Source organism: Myiozetetes cayanensis, unplaced genomic scaffold (assembly GCF_022539395.1).
Source record: "Myiozetetes cayanensis isolate MyiCay16 unplaced genomic scaffold, myiCay2020 scf13, whole genome shotgun sequence".
NCBI classification, from domain to species: Eukaryota; Metazoa; Chordata; class Aves; order Passeriformes; family Tyrannidae; genus Myiozetetes; species Myiozetetes cayanensis.
The window spans coordinates 20850737-20866311 of NW_026086937.1; positions in this window are offsets into that span (position 1 = coordinate 20850737).

A 15575-nucleotide genomic window follows, 5' to 3' on the forward strand; every position below is an offset into this window, starting at 1 on the left:
GCATCAGCTGGACATCAGGATCTCCATGGAGAGGAGGGTGAAGGGGCTTGCATAGCTGAGGGCTGATCCACGTTCTTAAGCCTGCTTTCAATAGTAATCCTAATAAAAATTCTTCATATCAAGGAAAAAGAAATAAAAGTTAAAAAAAAAAAAATTAACCAGCGGCATCTGCTTCTTGTAAAATGAGATGGTGAAATTCTCCAGTTTTTAGAAGGTTAAAAACTTCTGCCTTGTCTCTTTGAAAGCTACCATAGAATAATTTTTCTCCACCTGTCACTACAATATTTTCACCAAAGCCCTGCTTGCAGGGTTGTCACACCTGAGGAACCTGGGAGCCCGTGGAGATGAGCATGGTGAGTGCACTCTGGTATTTCCTCTCCTACAAGTTTACAGGGAGTGATCACAACACTGGACTAATCTGTTCCATTGCTCTCATAACAGACTTTTCCCTGGTCACATTCTTTGGAGCAACCTCGTTAATACATTTAGAAGAACTATTTCCATGTGGGAATAATCTGAGTTTGACATTTCCACTTTAAAAGCTCCCAGTGGTTGGATTGATTCCTGATTTTTTTTTTTTTTTTTAAGAGGCAAGTATTTAGACATGGTTTGGAAAGTGCTAAGAACCCTGAAGAAGACCATGTGTTAGTGTTGCTGATAAACAAGCCAAAAATTTGGATGTTTCCCAAAATTACTGGCAACACCCAGGAATTCTCACACACCAGAACTGAACAGCAAAAGAGAAATAGAAGCAAATTGCAACACTAGAAGTACTCAGGAGTTTTTTATTATTAATTCTGGTTTATTCTAGTTTATCTGGTAAAGTCTTTAACCTAAAAAATTGCTTCACTGAGCTGCCCTTAGACTAAATTTTTTCATGTGTGTTGTTTAGGAATTTCAGAGTTAGTGTCAGCAGCTCCTAAGCACCAAATTACAGATCCTGATATCAACCTCTGTATAATACACATGTCTATTTCTGTGAGAAAAGTCTACCATGGATGGAAACTTCTTCTGGCTGGTACTCTCCTGCTCACGTGGATCTCCTCACACAGACAGCAATTTTGGGCTAACTTTCAGCTTGTGTAGTATATTTTCTTTTTCTTTTTCAATGATGTGATTTAGCTGTGAATTTCCAACACAGTGCACACCATGACATTTCGTCTTTCCCATTGCTAAGGATGTGGCAGATATGTAAATTCCCTAATAATTATTTTTACAGTCCTAATTAATGCAACACCACCAGCTGTACCCGAACAAGTTTATTTTTATCCGGAAAGAAGAGAACCTGGGGGAAGAACTTTCCCGTTATAAGGAGTGGGGATATAAATCTTGTCACAAAAAGCCTTTTTTTTTTTTTTCCCACAAAGGTTTGCCACCAGTTTGATCCAAAGCATGAACAAAGGAGAAAGATGAAGCACCTGAGCAAGGTGAAACCCAGGCTCTCCCGGTTGCCTTGTTGGTGTCAGTGGATGTGTGTAAATATCCCCTAGGAAAAAAAAGAGGGTTCAGGAGGTCTGAAAGAGAGAAAAGGGAAAAGATTTACTAATTTCAGCTCAAGCCAAGGCTGAGAAAGAGTGTGAGTTTTCCTGGGTCAGCTGGTGGTCCTGTGGGACATTTTAAAGTGCTGCTTTGTGAGAAATTGAAAAGCCATATATATATATATATATATTTATACATACATCAGGTTATTGATTCTCAAAGCACTGTAGGACATTCAAAAGCTGCAGCAACGACAGCAAATGCAAGCTGAATCACGGCTGGGAGTTAAATAATGCCATTATTATGCAGTTGCTTAACAAAAGAGGGGTTGAGGTGCAAAAACTCCACAGTGTGTGTCAGTCTGGAGTAATTAGGAGGGTGAAAGCTGATGCCTGGGCACAGGAAGCTGCAGTGAAACTAAAATCAGGTTTTGCTTGTCAGGTGCCAGACAATGAAAATACTTCTGAGGACAATTGAATGATAAACATTTCGGCCAGAACAAAAAATGGGGTTGATTGATGGCTCCTACAACCAGCTCTGCTCGTGCACTGCTGGAAACCTCCAGGAATTTCAGGGGGGTTTGAGAAGCTGAGGCTGGCCCTGCTCCTGTGCCAAGGGAAAATGGTATCACTAAATTTCTGTGGAATTTGGAGTTCCTCTTCAGAAGACAATTTTGGCTGCTGTTTTGGGTTTGGATCTGAGGAAAACATGGAAAATTTTAACCGAATCAGACTATACTAATAAAATATAAAAATTCAAGCTCCATTTCTTTCAGGAACATCCTTCACTTTTTATTGTTTCATGACTTTTGTGCCAGGTTACACGATGCAGTGCCCACCACCACAGCCCTACCATCCTATTATCTGTTATAAAGCATGATAACCTTTGTTCTGATACAAAATTCATTAAAATGTGCAGCTTAGCATTTTTAAATGTTTTTTTTCTATATCAAACTGTTTTCTGTCTGTGGAAATGAAACAGTTCAGCACTGTTTGAGTGACTCAATTCAACACTGAGTTAAAAAAATAATATTTCAGTGTGCTGGACCAGCTGCATTACTATTAAATCATTTTTATCTCAAAATTAAAAGCAGGTGCTCCTGCTAAGGTCTTGTATTACGTCATAACATGGTTTCTTGTGTCATATTCTGCCTATTTCTGAGATTTCAGGTAACACTCCTCACGTCACATTTACAGCAGGTGACCCCACACAATCATCTACAGTAGTTCTGATTTTAAACTCCAATAACCTGCTGGCACTTGAGCCCTGATTTACACAGCTATTCTTTCCACACACAACAACCTCATTATTACTCTCTTAAATCACCCAGAGAAAGTAAATCCAGGGCCACATTTGCTGATGGAGGAACGTTCCTTCTGCTGAGTTCCTAAACTATTTGACTTTGCACAAAGCTGCGTCCTCTTTGCACATGTCCATAATCTTTTTTTTCTCCATGCCAAGGTTATTTTGGACAGCACATGGTTCAGAAAGTTTCAGCAGGGAACTTCTTCTAAACCCTCCTGGGTCAGTGATGAGCAGATCGCTGTGTGATTCTAACACGTGATCTCCCAAGCTGTCCCTTGATGTCTCCCCTACATCTGCTTTGATTGCTTCTATTTACAAATGGTCTCCACTGTTCCCAAGTTTAAATACATTCTACATGTCTGGATTTAATTAATTCCACTTTATTTTCAGTCAAGCTGCCCCCTGAGTCACACACAAACCAGCAGAATCCAAAGGCAGATGAGGTTTTGTGTGGACATCATCCATCAAGCCCAGCCTGTGAGGTGGTGGATCACCATCCCTGGGAGAAATCCAGCCCTTCAGAGGCCCCTCCAGCAGGACATTTGCAGCCATCCTGCTGAAGGGAGAAGGTTGGAGTGGTTTGATCCCTCAGCAGCTCCCGGGTGGCTGAGAGTCAACCCTTGGTCCTGAGCATCACCACCGACCCCACTCCTGCTCCATCATCCCTCCAAAGTGTTTCTCCCCCAGCTTTTATCATTCCTGATTCCTCAATCCAGACATGAGTGACCTTTTCTTTAATGTCTCTGCTTGGACATGGTAGAAATCGGGATAATTGAGCCCATTTTGCAGGGTGGGGCAGGAAAAATTGCATCAGGAATAAAATGGTTTGAGGATAATTTTCTGAGTAAAGTGTTTTGTGTTGCCAGGATAAAATAGTCCCAAAGGGAGCTTATTAGGACAATCTTTCCATTTTCTAACTGTAAGTATGGCTAAAAGCTAGAGTGGCTTGTAGAAAATATAGATTTTCTGAGAAGTAAAGACTTTCAAATATGATTAAATAAACATCTAATAATAGTGCTTTCAGGACAGGTGACCCTGGTTTGTGAGGACTGAATAGACATGTCACATCCTTTCTTCCTTTTACTTATTCTTCAACTGGTTGGGGTTTTATTTATTATTATTATTATTTATTGTTTCTTCCTCTTTAATACCAATTTTGACATTTAAATGAATTCCTGTGGGTCATATTTTGAAACTTTTCAATATGATGAAAAAAAATACACCTGATTTTCCCTGGCTGCACTGTTAGTTTCTTGCAGTTGACTTGCAGAACATTAGCTCAAGGGCAACTTTACAACAGAAGGAACAAAATTTTCCAAGTTTTTAACACTTTTAAAAAGTAAATCAATAGATATAGCCATTATTTTTAGATTTTTCAACAGGAGCAATTAAGAACTTGCTTATGCAATAGAAAAAAATACAACAGCCAAACTTAACTGATGGTTTACAAAGTAATTTGGTTTTGATATACCTTTGTGAAGGAAAGAGATTTTTGTTGTGACAGCTGCAAATGTCATTAAAATTGATGGAATTTGCCTTTTCTGAGTGACCCACATCACAGAATCATGGAATCATTAAGGCTGGAAAAGTCCTCCAAGATCATCAAGTCCAACATTTGACCAAACACCCCCTGCCCACTAAACCCTGTGGAAAAATACAACATTTACCCATTTTTTGAACACTTCCATGATTTTAATATAGAGATTTAATGGTCAAATTCTTGGAACTGCTGTCCCAGCTCATACATGTTGAAATGCTGCTGACACCTCTGTGGTTTCTCAGGGAACTCTCACAGTTTTATAAAGAACTTTGAAAGAATTTTTTTTGAAATATTACCAGTTTGCTTAACGCACTTGCACAGTAACTCACTGCTGATGGCTTCACCTGGGTTGTATTTCTAGGTGACTGGTTTACTGTCTTGTTTTCTTGGGCTGTGATATCACATACTGTGCCTTTTGCATTTCAAATTATATGGAAATAGAGATGTACCAATTCAGAGGATTTTGAGCTCGTTACTCTTCTCCCTGCATGTTTCACTTGCTGACCTCTGGATAACAGAGAGAAAAAACCAGACTGAAAATACTTTTTTCTTAGCTTAAGTGAAGTGAAAGGCTTGTCCTTTCCCCAGCTTTCAGGAAAATGATCCCTCTGAATATCAGATGCCAGTTGCTGCCTCACAGTCTAGTGTGTGGGTGTAAGTGGGGATGGCACACAAAGCCAGGCAGGCACTGCACCAGAGATGTTCAAAAGAGGCAGGATGTGCTGGGAATTGCATCTTCAGCACTTGTCCAGTACTCTTTTCCTCTCCTCCAAGTTAAAAAAAAAAAAACAAACCTGTTTTCCCTTTATGAAACCATATGGTAACTGCTCAAACCACATTTTCTGTACAAAAATCAGAGGATGTGCACCATCATCTACTACCCCTTTCAGTTTAAAAACATTACTCCTCTCTGTTTAAGTGGAGGTTTTCATTTCACAAGAAAACCATCAGTTTTACTTTTTAGTTCAGAAAGGTTTAAAATGCTTTTGTTAAAGCCAACCCAAAATGATTTCCCTCGATTTTTTCAGGACTGGTAGCTAAATAAAAAATCAGCTCATACTATTCTGAGGTTATTTGAGGATTTCTTTGTGTTACTGCTACATTTCCAGTTTCATTCTCCTGGTTTGAGTAGCAGTTAATTATTTGCTCAGAAATCGAAGTAGACCTCAGCAACATGAAAGTAATAAAGAAATTCAATGGATTGCATTCACTCAACAGGGTAAAAATTTCTGAAGCCTGAAAAGTTCCTGCCCTGGAGAGTGAAAGGCCACTAATAACCCATTGTCCTTGAGAGTCCTGAAAATAAAAAGGGGAAAAAAAGCCAAAACTGCTTTCTTTGCTGGGAAATGGTGTTTCAGTTCCTCTCTCTCCTGTATATATTGCAGCAGGCACATGTGAAAAACAAAACCCAGCACAAGTGCTCCTTAACAAGATCCTGGAAGGAGAAAGCACAGATCCTTCATTATGATCCTGATGTGATAAACCCCTAGTCCTGCTCCTCTTCAAGGGGCTTGTGAGTGATACTTGAATTGCAATAAAAGTGAGGATTCGCTGCTGTGGTTGGAGTTTAAAAGGGAAAGAAAGAGCTGGTGTTGGTTTTCTCACCTCCCCGTCAAGGTTTACATCCTTTTCTGTAAATATTGGAATATTTAGCTAAACTCAAAACTAAAGTGGTGGGAGAAGTTGGATTTTTTTCCCCCATAAATCAGTGAACAAAAGATGATCCTTACTTTGTAAAAGTTTGTGATTCATTCCCAAGGAGGGCTCTGCTTTCCTTGGCACGGAGCCGAGGACATGGGCTGGGAAATGACTTTGGATGAGCGTAAGTGACAACCTGAATTTCACAAACTTACTGCACCCTCCTTGATCTGCTGCCTTTTGTCATCTGGGGTCTCACCTTGAAGCCCTTACTAAGGGGAAATTCTCTCTGACTTCAAAGCTAAGCAAAGCCTTTATGAATAAATCACCTGAGCTTTTGGTGTCACTGATCACACAACCAAACTTCCCAGGCAATGTGGATTCTTCTCTAACAAGAGGGTGTTACCAACCTTTTCTCCTTGGCTTCCCTAATTCCAAGCCCTACTCCTGTTTGCTGTGTCTTTCCTAATTCCCTTTATCATTTGTCCTGCTTGGCTTTTCCACGTTAAGCTTACAGCAACTGGTTTAATCTCTATATTTAAATATTTAAACCGTTTGTCCTACCCAGGATTTCCCTCTTTTTATAAAAAAATATTACAATTGCATTGGAAGCTAAAGAGAAAATAAATTAATTTAAGGGGTATTTTGCCTCTGTTGAAGCAGCTTCTACAAATGCAGCACGTTGCTGTTAGTGACACAAATGGGTTTTATTGTTGGAAGTGGGAGGGAGATTCTCGTGGGTGTAATCGAGGGACTGTGAGCACAGGCAGTTTTCCCATTCAAAGCAGCTGAGGAAAGTTGTCCTCAATTTTTAAGTAACATGAAATACTCTTAGTGCCTGGTGGAAATAACAAAGGGGATACTCAGATGTTGGGGTGTGGAAATGGATAGAAAAGTCCAATAAGCTTTTATGAAAGCTATGCTGAGGTTTCTTCAGATGTATTAATAGTAAAAGAAAATCACTTCATTATAAGTGTTATCGTTGCAGGAACTATCACACATCCCTCTTGAGCTGTTACATTACAATTATTTGAAGGCAAAAGCAAAGAGCTGCAAATTAACAAACTTCAATTATTGTTTTTAAACTTCAAGATTTCTTCTTTTCTTCTTTGAGATTTTAGAGAAGCTGAGGGATGATCCCTGTGCTCTAAAACCAAAGCTGCTCTGATCTTAAATATTTAGACAATGCAAGTAATATACAGACTTTTAAAAATGTTTCTCCCATCCACAGTAACTTTTAAACTTACATTTGTCAGATTATTGTTTTCTCTCAATTCATTTTAACTTCTCCCAAAAGCTTCATCCGTATTTCACTGAAGCTGTAAGTCTGAGGATGGATTTTTGTGTACCTGGCCCTGAGATGAAGAGCCTGACATCCAAGTTCAGCACCTGACCGTGCCACAGCCTATTTTAGGTGAGCTTAAACAAATCTCCCCTCCCCTCAGCTCTGTGTTTGTGACCCTGGTGATAATTTTTCTCCCCCATGTTTTATCTCTTTCTTTCAGTGCATGGATTGACAGTCAGGATATGTCCCATTAGGAAGCAGAGCACCCAGCACAGGAGATCCTAAATTGCCATTCACTCTTTCCAAAGCAGCAATTCGAGGAGATTCAGCATTAGATTAATAAATGTAATGTGTCTCAAAATGAGGGAAATAATTTCCACCGTAAGCATCTTTATTTTCCTCGGGAAACTTTACAGGGACATTCAGAGTAGCTGATGAGCAATAGAAGCAGTGCTAAAAGACCAATAAAATACATTAAAGTCAACATAGACAGATGCCAGCAGGTCACCTTAGATGGTTTTGCTTAAATTAAAGAGAAATATGAAACAATTTACAGCTGGGCCTTCTGCAGGATGATTCTTTAGAAAATTGATCAGCAATCTCACAGGCTCCCCTTTTCTTTGCCTCGGTATTGTACAACTCCCAACATCCATCTACCTCCCAAGCCTTTTAAGATCAGCAGCTACACAAATCAGTAGCTAGATAAGATCACAGTGCACTTGTTCATTTAAAAAAAAAAAGAAAAAAGCACAAAAGTTGGCAAATTCAGGTTCTGGGGCAGCGCTGGGGTCGAGGACAGGCTGCACGAGGACTGAGATGCTTTCCTGAGGTGCAACACCCTTGCCCAGCAATGTGTGAGAACTCAGTGTATCAAAAAATTACTCCATTCCAGTTCCCAGAAAAATATAAAATCAACTCTAACAGAGGCAATTTCCACTGTGAAATGGGAGTGAGCACATGTAAACAGTGATAGAAGTGCAGGCTTCGCTCGCTCTGCAATGAGATTCCTGAGGGCTTAAACTTGACCTTTCCTGTTTAAACAGATACTGTCCTGCCCATATTTATAAATATATTTATGGCATATATATTCATACTGTTTAGGTACTCTCAGAGAATGATCTTCCAGTCTCAGAGACAGATCATCTGGCAGTGTTATCATCCTTCTTCGCAGCCAAGAAAAAAACACAACACCCCAGCTGTCAGAGTACAGAAGTTAACATTTTAAAAGATTAATGCCTTTTCTTTAAAAACTAATTGCTAATTAAAAACAAGATATATCCACTGCCCGTTGTAAACTTTAAATGCTCTTAATTCCTGAGTGTGAGAGCGATGGACTTCTCACCTTCAGCCCTGTTGTGTGGCGCTGCCTCCCCAAAAATTTGCACGAGATGTTGCTTCCTGCTGACACGTTCTCAGCTAAGTCCTAATCTTAACTTTTGCTGAACAACCTCCTGCAGCCTTCAATTACCACTGCAGAACTCGGAAATTGGATCTGTGACGGCTCTCCTGACGAGGAGAGCATGATGTGATTTTTATTGTACGCAGCCAGCTCCGGAGTGCCAGGTTATACTGGAACCAGCTTTAATACTTATTTTTAATTATAACTTTGCAGTAAGGAGCAGGGATCGATAAAACAGCCTCTTTTGTCTGAGATCTGCAGGGGACAATCACCATCATTCCTCCAGGGAGCATTTCACCACCAAAAAAAAAAAAGGGGGGGGAAAAAGCTGGAAACCTGAGATTTCTCCTTGCAAAGAGGACAGAATGGATTTTCTCCCTGCTCAGCAAATTCACCTCACTTTTTAGGTAACACAAGGCTTATCCTCATCTTTTATTTTCTGTCATGAGTAGAATGGTTTAAGGAGTCTCTTCAAAGCAGCTCCTCTTGTGTTTGCTTGAGATGTGTCTGTGGCTTGACCTGTACCTGCATTTGCCACTTGTCACATTAATTCAGAGGAAGCCCCTCCACATACCCTCCTCTGAGTTCCTTTTTCCATCCAAATGGACATTTTCCATGTTGTATTGCCAGTGTTTTGTGGATTCATCCAGTTATAGGCTCTGGAAGAAGGTGGGCAGCTGAGTCATAAGGTGGAGGGATGGTGGGAGATCCTCCTTCCCCAGCATCTCCAGGGTGGATGTTGATACCAACCTGTAGAGAAAAATCCCTCTTTTTTTTCTAAGGCAATTCTTAAATGGTTTCCTGCATTGAAATCTGTTAAAAATCTGGGGAAGGTGGGACTCACATGGGTCACACTTCACACCTGAAATAGGAAGCACTCTTGGAAATTTAGTCCTGGCTATTATTTTTTCTTCTTCTTTTCCTTCTTCTTCTTTTCTTCTTCTTTTCTTCTTCTTCTTTTCTTCTTCTTCTTCTTCTCCACCTTCTCCTTCTCCTCCTTCTCCTTCTTTCTTCATCTCCTCCTTCTCTTTCTAATTACATATAAATTACCCCTGATTTGTATTTTAAGGAACTGAATATTACTGGAATATATGGAGGAAAAACACTTCTCTGGGTATGTTGTGCAGGTAAAAATTGTTTAAAACAAAGAAGAAAGAAATAAAGTCCTCTGCCCTGCATTTCTATCACACACTGATGTTTGTCCACTGTCATCAAGCCTTAGTAATTATAATTAATGTCCTACAGAAAGGCCTGTGAGCCAAACACTCTATTTCCCTTAAAACTCTGCTTAAAACTTGTGGTTTCACAGGAATTTTATAAGGAGAATTACCTGAGAGTCAGTTTTCCTTTACCTTTCTGGCTGAACCCAAAACTCTGCACGGATTTCAGTTCCCTTTTCACTTGTGTGCTCTTTGGATGCCCAAAAGAGCTTTTGGAATTCACGACATATCAAGCAAAAGACACAGTTTACCTGAGAAATATTTAATTAAAATATGCCTTAATTATAAAGTTACCAAACCTGCAGAAGGAATTTGAAAAGGTTTCAAATATTAATGTTGCATCTTAATGTTGTAACTTTTATATCAATATTTTAAGGATTTTTTAAGGATTCCAAGGCATGCTTTTCTAAATACATATTGTCAGGACTTTCACCTGCCTTTCTGGAGCAGGAAATTTGAAATTCCAAATGCTCTGTACCGCCCCCCAGGCACAAGTGAAAGAGCCTAAATAGGCAGTGATTCCTTAGTTTATGCCAGGAGCTGTGTTTGTGTTCACCCCTGAAGTGACAGCTGTACATCAGCCAGTCTCTCTTTCAGAGATTTAACTCAAAACTCTCTTTTGCCTCCGTTAAATGGATTGTTGGAAAATCAATGTTATTAAAAAAAAAAATAAAAAAAATCTGTGATTAGGTTAGCCCAGGAATGGGATGCCCAAACGAGCAGATCCTTTGTCAGTAAACTAGCAGACATCTCCAGAAAATTCTATTTCAGATTCAGTTTGCCTTCGGTTTGCACTAAAGAATTGCACTAAAGACTAAGGCATAATTATAATTTAAAAAAAAAAAAAAGAGCAACCCACACTTAAACTTTCAAATTAGTCCATAATTGGAGGAAAAATCTTGATTAAGATTGCTAAAAAGAGACATATTTTCCAAAGAAAAAAGAATTACTATTACAATACCCAAGGTTTGGAGATTTTTCTTTCTTTTTTTTTTTTTTAATGGTGAAAATCATCACATTTGAAGGGGTTTTTTCCTTAGACCAACATAATACTGGAAGATGCAGCTCAACAATACAAAAATGAAAAAAAATCTGATTTTCTTTTCTGGGATAAGCAGGGTGTTATTCTTTTCCTTTTTCTTTTTCCAGATAAGAGAGACTAAAAAATTGATCCAAATGGAGGGGTTTTTTTTTATATTTCACGTAGCACTACATCAACATTACCTTTTCCAAAGATTAATAAATCAAGTGCTCAAGGGCTACCTAAAATAAAAGCAGGCAAACAAACAAGCAAAACCTCTGTTGGATAAGCTTATTTCCCAGAAAATATCATGAACACGTGAAATCTGATACACCACAAGCAAAATAAAAATTCATAATTTATTCATGGCTTCATCAATAGTTCCAAGAGACTCCCAGCACAGACAGATTTTTTTATGCCACATTAATATTTTATTGGGTTTTATGGAAGGGGAAAAAAAACCCCAAACTGAACAGCGAAGATAAAACGGTACAAATAAGATTTAAAAGACAAAGGAAGAAGAGGGAGTGAATTAATTAGAATTAAGAGTTAATTAATTAGAATTAAGAGTTAATTTTTATTAGAATTAATAAGATTGAAGAGAAATGAGAGGGGAATGGTCAAAATGTGCTGGGCAGGTCTGGGTGTCCCTCACAGCAGGGGTTTCACAAAGAGCCCACAAGGCTTCATCCTCCCCCTTCAATGGCTTAAAAACTTATCAGATGTTGCCCTGACAAATTTGTATTCAGAGAAATTAAAAGTCAAAGAAAAAAATAAAATAAAATGCTGCATCTGAACCTGGTTAAGGTTTTTTCAAGGGAATATCAAGTGAGCCCACGGAGCCCTGGAGAGTGTCCAGCCCCGGGGCTTTCCCTCTCCCCACTCCATTTCAAAATGGTTTTCTTGATGAAAATTGGGACTTTTCCCTCAAGGTCACTCCCATTCACGGATTTCAGGGACCTCTGTGTCAGTAAGGCCATGTCTGTCCTGCTCTCACCCCCTTCCAGCTGCTGCAATTTTAGTTCAGCTGGTGAGAGGTGTAGCCAAAGCTGCAAGGAATTTCAGAACTGGAAGATATATTTACTCCTTGAAGTACCCCACCTCCTTCCAGCTTCGAATTAGTTTTTTTTTTCCTTTCTTCTTCTACTTTTTTAAAATTTTATTAATTTAATTTATTTTATTTAATTTTATTTTTTTATTTTTGACAGTGATGGTACAGTTGAGGAATGATGGATTATTATTATTTCTTACTTGTGTTGGAAAGCCCATACCACGGCCAAAAGTCGCTGGATAAAATAGTAATTTATTCTAAGTGGCAGAAAGTGAATTGTTAAGATGAAAAGAAAATGAGGAGATAAAATTAAAGTGCTTTGTCCAATGTCCCACAGCTGTGCCACTGTCCAAGATTCCACGACAGGCCAGGGAGCTGAGGTAAAACTGGAGATGCAATTGGTAAAATTGGCGGCCTTGGCAGTGCTGGGGATGGTTGGACTTGGTGATCTTCCAGGTTTTTTCCAGCCTAAACCATCCTATGGTTGATTTTGTTTCTCCACCTTCCTGTGTGAACAGAAATAAAGCCCCTCCAAAGTTCTGTTTGTGTTTAATCTTGTTTTGGTCTGTCAGGCTGTTGATCCAAGCTTACACTGAGGCAACTGTTGGCACAAGGTCTCCCACAGTTAAATCATTATAAACATTTGCCATAAATGATTTGAATGTTTTCATTTCCATGAACATAAATCCATCAGCAATATTTTTAAAAGTTTCGTATTTTTAATGAAATGTTCAAGACTTCAACTGAATTAATATCTAAAAATGTAAAATATTGCAAATGATACCTGTTTCTACATAATTTTACTGCAGAATCACAAGATAAACAGGAATCAAGAACAACTAAGAAAACGTAATTTATTTTAAATAATGTGGAGATTGTGTCCCACAGTGATAACAATTCAATTATAGAAGCATCTTGTTAATCTAATAACACAGTAACATTTCATTCTGAAAGCAAAATTTTAAAAAAACATTAATTGTTTATCATCAATTTCTTGGTAATAATTGTCAGCATCTATTATTTGAAGAACAAATAATAAATTTTAATTTTTTTCCCATTACCTCCGGGAGTTTAGCATCATAAAAGAACATGGGGAGTTCACAACTCTTGTTTTGCCACTAAGTGTGGGAAATGTGCTGTATTTCACCTTAGAAATGTGGGTTTGGGGTTATTTTGCTTTGGTTTGGTTTTCAACCCCTGGCAGTCAACTCTAGTTTAACAGCACTGGCTTTAATGGACTTTGAATCCCAGATTTTTAATATCACAAGGAGAAAAGGTAGCCAGTCTTTTTTTTTCTGATAATGGATAAAACATGGATTCAGTCCTGAACTGGACATGGATTCAGCCACATGATGCCAAATTGTGACCTCTCAACTGAAGGAGCATTTAAAAGTCTGGAGTGGAGAGAAGGAAAAGGTCCCTTATTCCATTAAAGATGGATCTTCCTTCTGAAAATTATTATTCCTCTTATTTCTATACCACTCTAAAGCTGTGTAGGATTCATCCATGCTGAGGGAGACACGGATAACTGCATTAATCTGAGAAAGAAAGGGGTTTCTCTTTCCTGTCACTGGATCTTACCACTAAATACTGTTATTACTGCTGAAAGTGTCTCATCCCTAAAAGTGTTCAAAGCCAGGCTGGAGCAACCTGGTCCAGTGGAAGGTGTCCCTGCCCAGGGCAGGGGGTTGGAATGAGATGGGCTTTAAGGTCCCTTCCAACCCCAAACCATTCTGGGATTCCATGAATGTGACACACACCAGCTGATCCACCTCTACAGGAAAGCCACCAAGAGAAACAGAGCTCGATTTCCTCGGGTCCTCTGAGCTATCAGGACCATCTCACGTATTGCTGCACCTCCTTACTAATGATAACAGCAGCTTTTTTCCTCTGTGGGGAGTTCCTAAACAAGTTTTCAGCTTCCCAGCCAAAGCTTTGCAGTTGAATTACTCCTGGAGCACTAGGAAAAAAGAAAAAAATAAAAAGAACAGTCATTTGCTGGAATCATGAGCAGCTAATTTGCTGAGTTTAGTGGCAGGAAGCCTGAAGATAATCAATCCAGTTCTTCTCCACATATATGAATGCAAGACAGCTGAGGAGGGTAAATTGCTCTGCTCAAAACAAGATGAAAAATCTTATCAGGTGAAACTGTAGATAAATCTTCACTGACAGAACACTTTGTTCAGAGTGTCTCCAGGTTCCTGGGAGGCTTTCTGAGTGCCTCACGTAGTCAGAACCCAGGCACAACTGGATAATTACTCTGATTTAGGAGATGTTTATGCTTTTATCTAGAATAGCAGTTACATTTGCAGCACAACCTTCCAGCTTGCTGCAGTTTTTCCTCCTCCCAAGTTCAAGCAGTAATTTGGACATAACTAAGTTCCCATGGAAGTGTTTAACTGTTGCAAAGTTCCTAGCTCTTTATTGAACCTTTGTTTTCCTCTGCGTGCAAATTGTGGGGTTTTAGCACTATCTGGTTCCTGCTTGCATTAAATGTATTACAGCATCATAAAAATATAGTGTAATATGATACAGATTTTGGTCTGCTTTGCTGCTAAAAACCTCTCTTTTCTGTGTCATCCAGCCATATCCAAACCAGATTGCTCAGATGCATCAGTCAGCAGAGGCAGTTTTACCCAGCACACAGCTCAGCTCATTTGAAGCTCTGAGACAGTATAAATGTGAGCTGAGCTGGGCAATATAAAACTGCCTAAATTCCTTCTGAGGCTCTACAACTCCATAATTCTCCTCAGGTTCACTGAACACTCATTTCCCCCTTTCTTCCTCCTTCTTTTAGGTGGTTTCAACTGACAGGGCTATGAGTATTTATTATTAACAAGCTAACACTAAAGAATCATATTTACAACAATTCTACTTGAGTAAAAGGTATTATGTATTTACAAAAGATACTTCTCCCCCCACCTCCCTTTATATCAGTCTAAGGAGGAGAAGCAGTCTTTTTCTATTCTCAGAATTCCAGCTCTCTCTCTCCAGTAACTCTGCAGCACTTTCGTCGCAGTTGGAACTTCTTTATCTTTCTCTTATTCTGTGTTGGCCCCCAGGGCTGGGCCTACCCCCCTCCTGGGTTAAAACCGAAGGCTGAGGGTTACCCAGGTTCTGAAGGGTTTCCTTCCATAGACTTGCAAGGGGACACTTGCTTACTATGGATCTTCTTCCACAGGGTTACAGGGGATAATGGTTTAAGAGTTCACCCCTGTTTCTCTATGGAGGTCCCTCCCCATGGGAGAACAGTCCTTGATTGACTTCTCGGCATGGGTCTAGTTTGGATCCCTTACTCGGATCCCAATATCCCACCTGAGCCATTTTCTGCTCCAGCGTAGGTTCTCTCTAGCACCAGCAGCACGGATCCCACACATGGATCCCAACATCCCTACCTGAACCGTTTTGTGTTCCAGCGTAGGTTCTAATACCCGTCAGGGTCATAAATCTTCAACAGCAGCAGCATGGATCTCTCACTGAGATCCCAAGCTTATCTGAGCCGTCTCGCTCCAGCATAAGCATCGATCCCTTCGAGGGTCACAAAGTCTTTAACAGGACTCTGCCTCATCTGAGCCGCTTTTACTCCAGCATAAGGCTTTCTCTGTTAAAGTCACAAATCTCTGGTGCATCCACAAGC